The sequence below is a fragment of the Camelus dromedarius genome, chromosome 8, assembly GCF_036321535.1.
Source record: "Camelus dromedarius isolate mCamDro1 chromosome 8, mCamDro1.pat, whole genome shotgun sequence".
NCBI lineage: Eukaryota > Metazoa > Chordata > Mammalia > Artiodactyla > Camelidae > Camelus > Camelus dromedarius.
The window spans coordinates 82477961-82487441 of record NC_087443.1 but is presented as its reverse complement, the minus strand read 5'-3'; positions in this window follow the sequence as shown (position 1 = coordinate 82487441).

The following is a 9481-nucleotide window of genomic DNA, read 5'->3' as shown; positions in this document are numbered from 1 at the left end:
GAGGGAATGCTCTAGGTCTGCACTGTCCAATAACGTGGCCACTGGCCACATAGTGCTATTGAAATGTGGCTAGTGCGGCTGAAAAACTGCATTTTAAGTGTTATTTAATTTTAATTAATTTAAATTTAAGTGTAATGGCTTATGTGGCTGATGGTTGCCGTATTGGGTGATATACTCTAGGAGGAGACAGAGTTCATCCCTCTCTTTACAGAAGGCCAGGGAGCCTCTGCATTTCCACCTCCAGTGAGGGTCCAGCCACTGCTGTGCACGCTGGGAGAACCCCAGGATCATGGCTGGGGGCTGTGGGAAGACAGACACCCTGTTACAGGTCGTGTGGCTGCTCACCCACAGGTAATGAAGTGGCCTCGGCCCAGTTCAAAGGAAGAAGCCAGGGGACGGGCTTCCTCGCTGCTGTCAGAGAGAATAGCTCCCTGTCATGTCCCCAACTTCAAGATGAGACCTGCGCTGATGGAATGGGTGTCATTAGTCTCCTCTTACTGCAGGAAGATCAAATTCCAACCTAGTTATTTGTAAAAATGAATTTTCTCCCCCACCAAAAGTCACAAGTTTTAAAAAGTGCCGTGAGAGGTGTAGTCCACGCACACAAATGGGGCTGATGGCGAGATGCTGCCAACCCAGTGGCTCCAGCGGCAAACACGGAGGCGTCCCAAGTTGGGGAGCCTTGGGCTGAGGGTGTGGTGAAAATGGGAGACACTGAAACAAGTGATCCTGGGTCATTGTTTAATCAGGGAGAGACCGGGGAGCTAATAAGAGCTCCAGGAATAGAATTTAATGAGGAGAGAAAAGGCAAGAATTAATGCAACGTTCAGCAAAATGATGCAAAGCCACTTGGAATTTTTAATGAGCACGGATGTCCCGACCTGCTCTGCCCAGCAGGGCTTTGCTGTTATGGACACGGGTGTTTAATTTGATAAGGAATCGTTATAATTACAACCCCAACGTTTACTTAGCTCTTGGCATTGACTACACTCTGTGTGAGCCTTCCGATGCCCGGGGGAGGGGGACACGGCCGAGACACCTGCCCAGGACCTGGAGCCCGAGGGCCTCTCATCAGCCCCCGAGAGTGGCCCCCACCAGGCCCCCTGGCCCCGCCCGGGCCCAGTGTGATGAGCAGCTTTTGCTCCAGGCCACCCCCGGAGGGAGTCAGAGCTGTGGCCTCTTCTCAGGCTCCGGTCGCCTGCGCTCCTTGGGGGCTCGTGAGTGACATTGGATCAAGCGGCAGCGTTTCCAGGCCCCTCGCAGGTGTGGGCAGGATTCGGAGACTGGCTGCAGGCTGCCCGGCCCGTGGGCTCCGTCCACTCGGTGTCTGGGGACAGCAGTGGTGCCTCTCCTTCAGAGCCTTCAGCCTCTGATGACCATCTGGCTATTAGGCCTCGAGGCCTGTCCTGAGCACCAGTGGACACTCCAGCCAGGGAGTGTCTGCTAACAGGAGCTTTTCATAAACAAGGTCAAGGCTGCCTGCTTGTGGGCAGACACCGGCCCCAGAAGGTCTTTGGCCGGCAAGCAGGGCAGCCAGGAGACTGGGCGGATGGCTGTGACCCCTGTTGAAGCAGCCTTGGTCCAGCTGCCTGGGCTCCGACTCTTCTCTGGGCTGCGGGTTCCCGCCTCTCACCTAGAACAACCCCCACTGGACAGAGTGTTGGGAGTTTGGCACCTGGAGGTGGCCTTTGTCACACAGGTGCCTCTGCCTTCTCAGTGTCCTTTTCTGTTCTTTATTCCATCTCGTGACTTAGTGTCTTAATCTCCAGAAAGAACAGACGAGTTCACAGTTATTTCACGTATTTATTAACTAGTTTGTGTTCCTTGTTCTTAGTTGAAAACACCCGCCACTGTAGTAGGAAACAATATGTCTACCAACAAACAATTTAGAAAACCTTTTTAGAACAATTAATTTTTTCCATGAATCATCAAAGGGAGCTCTCTATCTGCATAGGTAAAGATAAGAGAATCCAACCATCACAGCAACTAGCTCTTGTTTATTTATTCTCCTTTTGCAGGGGTGGGGGAGGTGATTAGGTTTATTTATTTATTCACTAAAAAATTTTTCTTTTGGTTGGAGGAACAGAGGAATGACCCAGGACTTGAAGCACACTGAGCGCACGCTCCACCCCTGAGCTCCACCCTCCCCCACAGCAACTAGCATTTATGGAGGAGTGCTCTGTATTGGAGACTGTGCTCAACAGGGATGCTGTTTAATCCTTGGGACTCTCCTACGAGTTAAGTCCTATGTTCTCTCTTATTTTACAGACGAGGAAACTGAAGCTCAGAGAGGTTAATTAACTTGCTTGATGTCACACTGCACGGCAGAGGGGGAAGCAGTTTCCAGTAATCTGATTCCTGATGCTGGGTTTACACACCGGGCTCTGTGGAACAGTGGCTGCTGGCCACACAGAGCAGCCCAGGCTGGTGATCAGGGCTGAGTCGGCTGGGGCTGCAAGATGCCACCTCTGTGGTCAATTTCACTTAAAATACACGTCAGTCTACTGGGGAAATGAGTCCGATGGACTTTTTGGTGTGATGGTTTGAAAAATCAGGAATCCAACATACGATTCTAGTATTTAAAAATAAATATTGTCACCCCTTGCCTACGCCCCCTCACCCCGGAGATGGGACTGGTTACCTGGGGTGTGGCGGGAGCCGAGGTGGGGAGGGGTGGCGGTGGAGGAGAGAAAGACAGAGTGGGAATAAATGACACAACATGAAACAACAAACAGCTTCCCACTTTAAAATAGGCATTTAATATAATCTTAGAGTCGCAAGAGGTTTTTTGTCTTGAAATATTTTTATTACATGTGCATACATATATGCACAATTTAATAATGCATAATTTTGGTTATGTATGCAAATAAAGTTATCTTAGTGTATGCACAACTTTAAAAAGTATACAAAGCAGGATTTGATAATCAGATTTCTTCCAACTTGGTTGGCTCTCTGGCCACTCCAGCGCTAATGTTTCATGAATTTTCAGTGGCCTTTGTGGACGAAAATAATCAACAATCAGTAATAAGAACAGAAAAGAGTTTTATTTGAGCCAAACTGAGGCTGAGCCTGGAAGCCAGCTTCCTAAATTACTCTGAGGAGCTGCTCCGGAGAAGCAGTTTCTCAGTTTTATGTCTTGTCATAGCAACGAACGTGAAACAAATCAGGGGTACATTTCTTAAGGGTTTCAGAAAAAAAAAAAAAGGACCCAAACCAGCACGCCCACGGCGAGTCAGCGTGGCCTTGGCCTGGGCACCCGGGAAGGGAGTCTTATCATCAAGGGAGGCCCACCGCCGGCGTCCCGGGAGAAGAGGCATTTAATCTTAATTTTTACCATGGGTGTTCTTTACTTCTGGTCAGTGCGCCCTTTCTTTAATAATTAAAGCAGATGGACAGTGTGTGTTTGACAGTCCACAGACGGGCTGTGTTAGCATCAAATTCAAGCCAGAATGACTTCCCTGTATCTTAATATGTGAACATTTCTTTTATCACCTTCCATGGAGAAAACATTTTAAAGTCATTTCTAAGTAAGGTTTTTATTGGAGAATAGTTCAGGTTTATAGAAAAACTGCTAACAGCTCAGAGGCTCCTACGCTACACACCCCGTTCGCTCTGTTACTAACAAGGAGCTTTCGTCACACTTCATGACCTGATGTCAACACATTAGGACTTTATTTCGATGCAGTTTTCCCATAATGTCTTTCTCCTGTTCCAGGACCTTACTCAGGACGCTGTGTACAATCAGGCAGCACTGGCTGGCTGCAGCACACACGGTTCTCGGACTCCCTTGCTTCCGATGACCTCGACGGTTTTAGGGAGTTCTAGTCAGAGGCTTCGCAGAACAAGTTTTGGGAGTCACGTCCCATTTTCCTGAGGGAGACCAGCTACACGAATTATTTGGAATTTTTCTGCATGGGAGATTATATATCTTCTGTTTATTTATTTATCTGATTACATATGCACTCTGGATATTTACTTTGAATTTTGGGTTGTAATCCAATGCTACGGGTTTTTTTTTGTTTGTTTGTTTATTTTGTTGCTTATATTGTTCCAGCTTTGGCCACTGGGGGCTCTCCAGTTGCCTCTTGTGTTCCTTGACAGACCTACATCACTTCTCACTCCCTCCCTCCCTCCCTCCCTCTCTCTCTCTCTCTCTTTCTTCTTTCCTTCCTTCCTTCTTTCTTTCCTTTCTTTCTTTTTTGTATTATTTATTTGTTTAATTTTAATTTTGCACACTTTCTTACTTCCTGGAACTACAAAGCCCTCCAGGCTCACCTTGTATCTCTCCGTCCAGAAATACACAGCCTAGAATCAGCCATTTCTCCAAGCAGCCTTGGCTCAGTGGAGGATGATATTGGAAACCAAGGTCTGGGTGCTGGATGTGCTCACTGCTGCTGGGGTGTCGTTGCTTCTGGTCCTCAGTTGGCAGATCGAGGAGCTGTATACGTGAATACTAACCCACACGTGTACACATATCCACAAGTGTTTCCATACGTAGCCATCACATCATGGTCACAGGTCAGCCCGCGCCCCGGGGAGGAGAGTCTGCTGCGTTCATCCCTGCGCCTTGCCCAGAATAGTGCCTGGAACCAGTGAAAACACACTTAACGCTGGGGCTGTTTGTTATGTCATTGTCCCTGGCCACAAGGAGCCTTATTTTTTCCACCAAAGCATCTGCTCTTTTTTCTTAAAGTGTCTAAGGGATCTTCGTTTTGTGCTGTGCTTGAGCTCGCGCGTATAGGAGTGTTTCTCGGGCTGTATTTTGCGACCAATTTTGGCCCTTCCGCTGGCCCTTCTACCAGATGGGGTGAGTGGTTGGTCTGGGGAAGCTGGGGCTGGAAGACCCCGGCTTCCCTGCAGAGGCACCGAGAGGCGGGAGGTTCCCCTGTCGCTGCTGGGTGGGGGCAGAGGATGTGGTGGCCTGACGGACGCAGGAGCTGGGCGATGGAGGTGGCGGTCCGGTCCTGGACGTCCGTGCCCACGATGCCCGACGTGGCGCCTGCAGCCCGGGCTGCGCCTTCAGGAACACGGCTGAGATGGGCGCCCCTCAGGTCGGGCTCCAGTTCACACTTGTCTCACTTTGGCGAAGTTTAAAGAGCAAGTTTGTTAATAAAAGGTCACCTCGCAGGTGACCAGAGGTGAACAAGCCCGGGCGAGCATGCGTCTTCTTCCACAGTCTCGTCTTTGCTCAGGTCTGTGACGATGCACATGAGCCGGTGGCCAGCCTCCCGCGGCTGCCCTGTCTGCTCTGGGGGCCCAGCCGGGCTGCGGAGGGCTCAGGGCTGCAGCCCAGCCCAGGGGTGGGACCAGAGCAGGACCGCGGTGGCCTCCATCGCTACGTGAGCTAGTCCCTTGCAATTTCTCTATCTGTCTGTCTGTCTGTCTGTCTGTCTGTCTATCTATCTATCTATCTATCCATCCATCCATCCATCCGTCTGTCCATCTATCCATGCATCCATCTCGTTTATCTCTACATACATACGTCTGCATCCTGCTGGCTCTGCTGCTGGCCCTGCTTCTCTGGAGAGCCCTACCCCAGCCCCACGCTCTTAATGCTGGAACTTGCTGATTTTGTAGCACCCGCAGGGCCACTGCCCTGCCCTGGAGTCAGTGACACCCCGTGTCTTCTGTCTGCAGCCTGGAGTTCTCGCTCAGCCCCCTCCCTCTGTCCACGCCACCGGGAGCAGCCTTGCTGCCCTGCTGAGGCCGCCGCTCCTGGCACCCCTCCTGCTGTCCCTTGGTGGTGGCTGCGCGAAGGTGACACATTTCTGAAGCTCCCTTTTAAATCTGCCAGGTGTGGCTATTGGCCATTATTCCTCGGACTCGGATGGCCATCACAAAGCCCCCTGAGTATGGTAGCTCCCCGCCGGCTGCAGCCAGGTGTTTGGTTCAGTCCTGGGGGCAGGGCTGGGCCCAGTACCTACTTAGACCCTGTAACTGGCTCCGAGCACGGTGATGGGTTTTGTAGCAGAGATGACTTTCTCCACTGTCCGCTTGTTCTATCCATGTAAACAGCGCGTCCTTTGTCGGGGGATCGAAGGCGGGGAATGTTTGTCCTCACTCCTGTTTGCAGGTGGCAAAGTGGCGGCCAGACCGACACCCTTTCTGTGCTGCATTGGAGATTGTGGCACCTGTTCCGGGAGTGGGCAGTGGCCAGGGGGAGGGGGGCACAGACCGAGCAGCAGGGCCAGGACCTCTGCCTGCGAACCCGACAGGGACCGCGACATCCACAGCCCCTCACCTGGCTGCCTGTCCTTGCCAGGACTCTGGGCCGGTCCTCTTCCTGGCCCAACAGTGGTCTTGGGTTAGCGCCACCTGCTGCCTCCGTGGTAGGCGCCCCCTGAGCTGTTCTCGACACCCGTGTCCCACGCCACTGGCCCGCCCGGTTGGGGGTCTGGTTCACCCACCTGCACCGACTGCTCAGGAAGCCCCGCTGGGCCTCCTCTGCACACCCTCCCGTGTGGTGTGTGGCTCCCAGCTGTGCTGGGTCTGCACCCCGCCCCACGGATGCACCCGGAGGGGCCCTCATCTGTCCCCCAGCCCCAGCCCCGGCCAGAGAGTGTCCCTGGGGCTGGTAGAATGAGGGCCTTCGAGACAGCCGCCACTACCCCCCAAACCTGTGACGGTGTGGGCTCCACTGCAGGGGCACTGAGGCCGGTGATCAGCCAGTGTTTCCTCGTTGACCCAGGTGGGCCCCATGTCATCGCGGGGGCCCGAAGCGGGAAGGGGAGGAAGACAGAGGGCGGGTGAGGAGGACTGGACTGGACGTCGCTGGCTGTGAAGATGGAGGAGGGGCCTTGAGCCACGGGATGCAGGCGCCCCTAGAAGCTGGGAAAGGGAGGGAACAGATTCCCCCTGGAGCCTCCGGGAGGAACCAGGCCTGCTGAGACCTTGATTTTGGCCCCTCAAGACCCATGTCTGCTCCCCAGAGCTGTGAGATAGTAAGTCTGTGCTGCAGGGAGTTACTGAGCAGGAGGTGGCTCGGCAGCGTGGCCCCAGGAAAGTCAGACGAGCCCCAGGGCCTTGCCTGGCCCCCGAGGGCCCCTGAGAGCCGCGGTCTCCCCTCTGTCAGGCCTGGAGCACCGTCCTGCTTTCCTCCAGCCGTCTTGCCGGCTTCTCCCTCCCTCTGGCTCCTGGGGCCTGGTCCTGAGCTCACTCGGCCCCAAACTGTATCTGGACCCCAGCCTCTCCTCCGGGCCTGCCCTGGGCTCCATCGTCTCTGAGCTCTGACCATCTCTGGTCTCTGGCGCCTCCCCAACGTCCGCTCAGCTTTGCTCCGGGACCTGAGTTGTCCCTTTTGCTGTGTTCCTGCTCTGGCCCCACAGCTGGGCTGGTGGAAACTTCAGGGGTCACTAAGTGACCAGTGTGCAAGTGCACCCCATGCCTGGGGCCGTCTCACCTGGTCACGACAGGCAGTTCGGGTCTCTCCTCCACTCAAGACCCACCCAAGTCTTCCATCTCAAATTTGGCCTAAGACCAAAGTCCTCCCGTGGCCACCGCGGCCCTGCCCAGCCCGACCCTCCCCCTCTGCTCGCCTCCCCTCATCGTACTGACTTCCCAGCTGTTCCTAAACCCACACGGCCCAGGGCCCCAGGGCCCCGGGGCCTTTGCACCCGCTTTCCCCTCTGCCTGGAATGTTCTCCAGGCTCCTGGCTGGTGGTTCCCTCAGCTCCTTAGAGTCTTTGCTCAAATCTCATTTTCCTGACGAGGCCGTCCTGACCACCTCGGTCGGGTTGCGACGTCCAGTTCCCTCCCCACCACCTGTCCCTTTCCCTTGATGAGGTTTTCTGTGAGGCTCCCAGCACTTCTGTCGTCCTCTGTGTCCCTTACTCATCTCGTTTCCTTCCTCGACCCCCCACCCCGGTGGGGAGGATGTGGCGTCTGGGGCCCCGCTGCTCCTGCAGGCCCAGCCCAGGGCCCGGCCCGCAGGCCCCCATCACCACTGGACGTCCTTTCTCTCTGCAGAAGCTCCACATCCTCTCCTTTGTTTTACCCTCACAGCCACCTCTGTAGATTCGGGGGCGCTGTGTGCACTCTGGGGTGTGGGAGGTAGGCTGGTAGCGCAGGTGCCCTGGCGGGTCCCCTGCCCAGTAGACAGGCCCTGGGGCGTCCCTGCAGCCCCCACCGGCACGGTTTCCCTCTCTGTCCCCAGCTGGTCTTCCTGCTGCGGAGGAGCTGCTGGGCTGCAGGTTTCCGCCGGGAGACCCTCTCTCCTGGCCTTCGGCGGCGACTCTGGGGCCTTGAAGGGCCTTGCAGGTCCAGGGGGGCGGAGGCAGCCCGGCCCCGCCTTAAGGTTGGGTGGCCCAGGAGGCCTCGAGGTTGACCCCTCTTTGTCATCCTGCTGGTCCGCCCAGGTCATCCATCCCCTGCGGTTCCACCTGGGCCCCTCCCATGTCGCTAACACCCTGGACAGAGTCACCACGGAAGACACAGCCCAGAAGCCACACCCCGCCCCGCCTCCCAGGAGGAAAGGATGGAGGCCCTCTCTCTCAGGGTCTCGGTCAGCCAGTGGCCAGGTGGCCCGCGTGGCTCTGGAGGAAGGGACGGCGGGAGCCCAGGCTTCACAAATGCCTTTCGAGCAGTGGGACTTCCGTTGGGAAGTTACTTTTGAAAAGACTGAATCTGATCAGTGTCTTCTGCTAACACTTGCATGAAGATGGAAACCTGTGGGTGCTTTTCGATGGATTCAGAGAGAAGCCAGTTCAGAGCGTGACTCCTCTCCCCATATTGACCCCATTTACAGACTCGAGATGGAAGGCCAGGCTCCTTCTGCAGCCGGAGGACCCACCCCTGGGGGCCCTGCATCTGGCAGGTGGGCGGAGGAGCAAAGGAGCCAGAATGGCAGTGTCCTGGGTCACTAAGGTAGTGACCCCGGTTCCAGTCAGGGCGCCCGAGCCGGGTGGGTGGACGGCTGCCCTGGGCTTCGGGCCCTCTGGTGACATGTCCTCCCAGGGGCCCAGACCTGACAGCACGTGCCTTCCTGACCTGCACCCACAGAGCCAGGATGCGGCCTCTGGTCCTTTCAGCCTCTGGACACGAGGGTCGCAGCGGTGTCCTGTGTGTATCAGTGACAGCCACCTTCAATGCGTCTCGAGGACACTAGGACTGTCCGTCTGCCCCTCCCTGAATGGGTGAGGCCCCCCTGGCCTGGTAGCCAAGGGCTCGGTCGAGGCTGGGACTTTCTTGGGGGCCACGCATCTTAAAGACATTTATTTATCAGCCCCCACAAGTACACGTCCGTGCAGATAGGTTAGTGCAGCAGCTGGGCAGTCAGGAGAGAGGAGGAAAAACTCGACCCTCTGCCTTCCTAAATCATCCACTTAGTTTATTTTCATACGTAATTTTAATATATTTTCATTAGATTACAGATACAACTTTGAATTACACTTTCCCCATATGTAAAAAATCTTTTTGATTATCCTTTTTAATGACAGCCTAACATTGCCCCTCCCCCGGGGTGCTCTGAGCTGCCCCCAGTGGT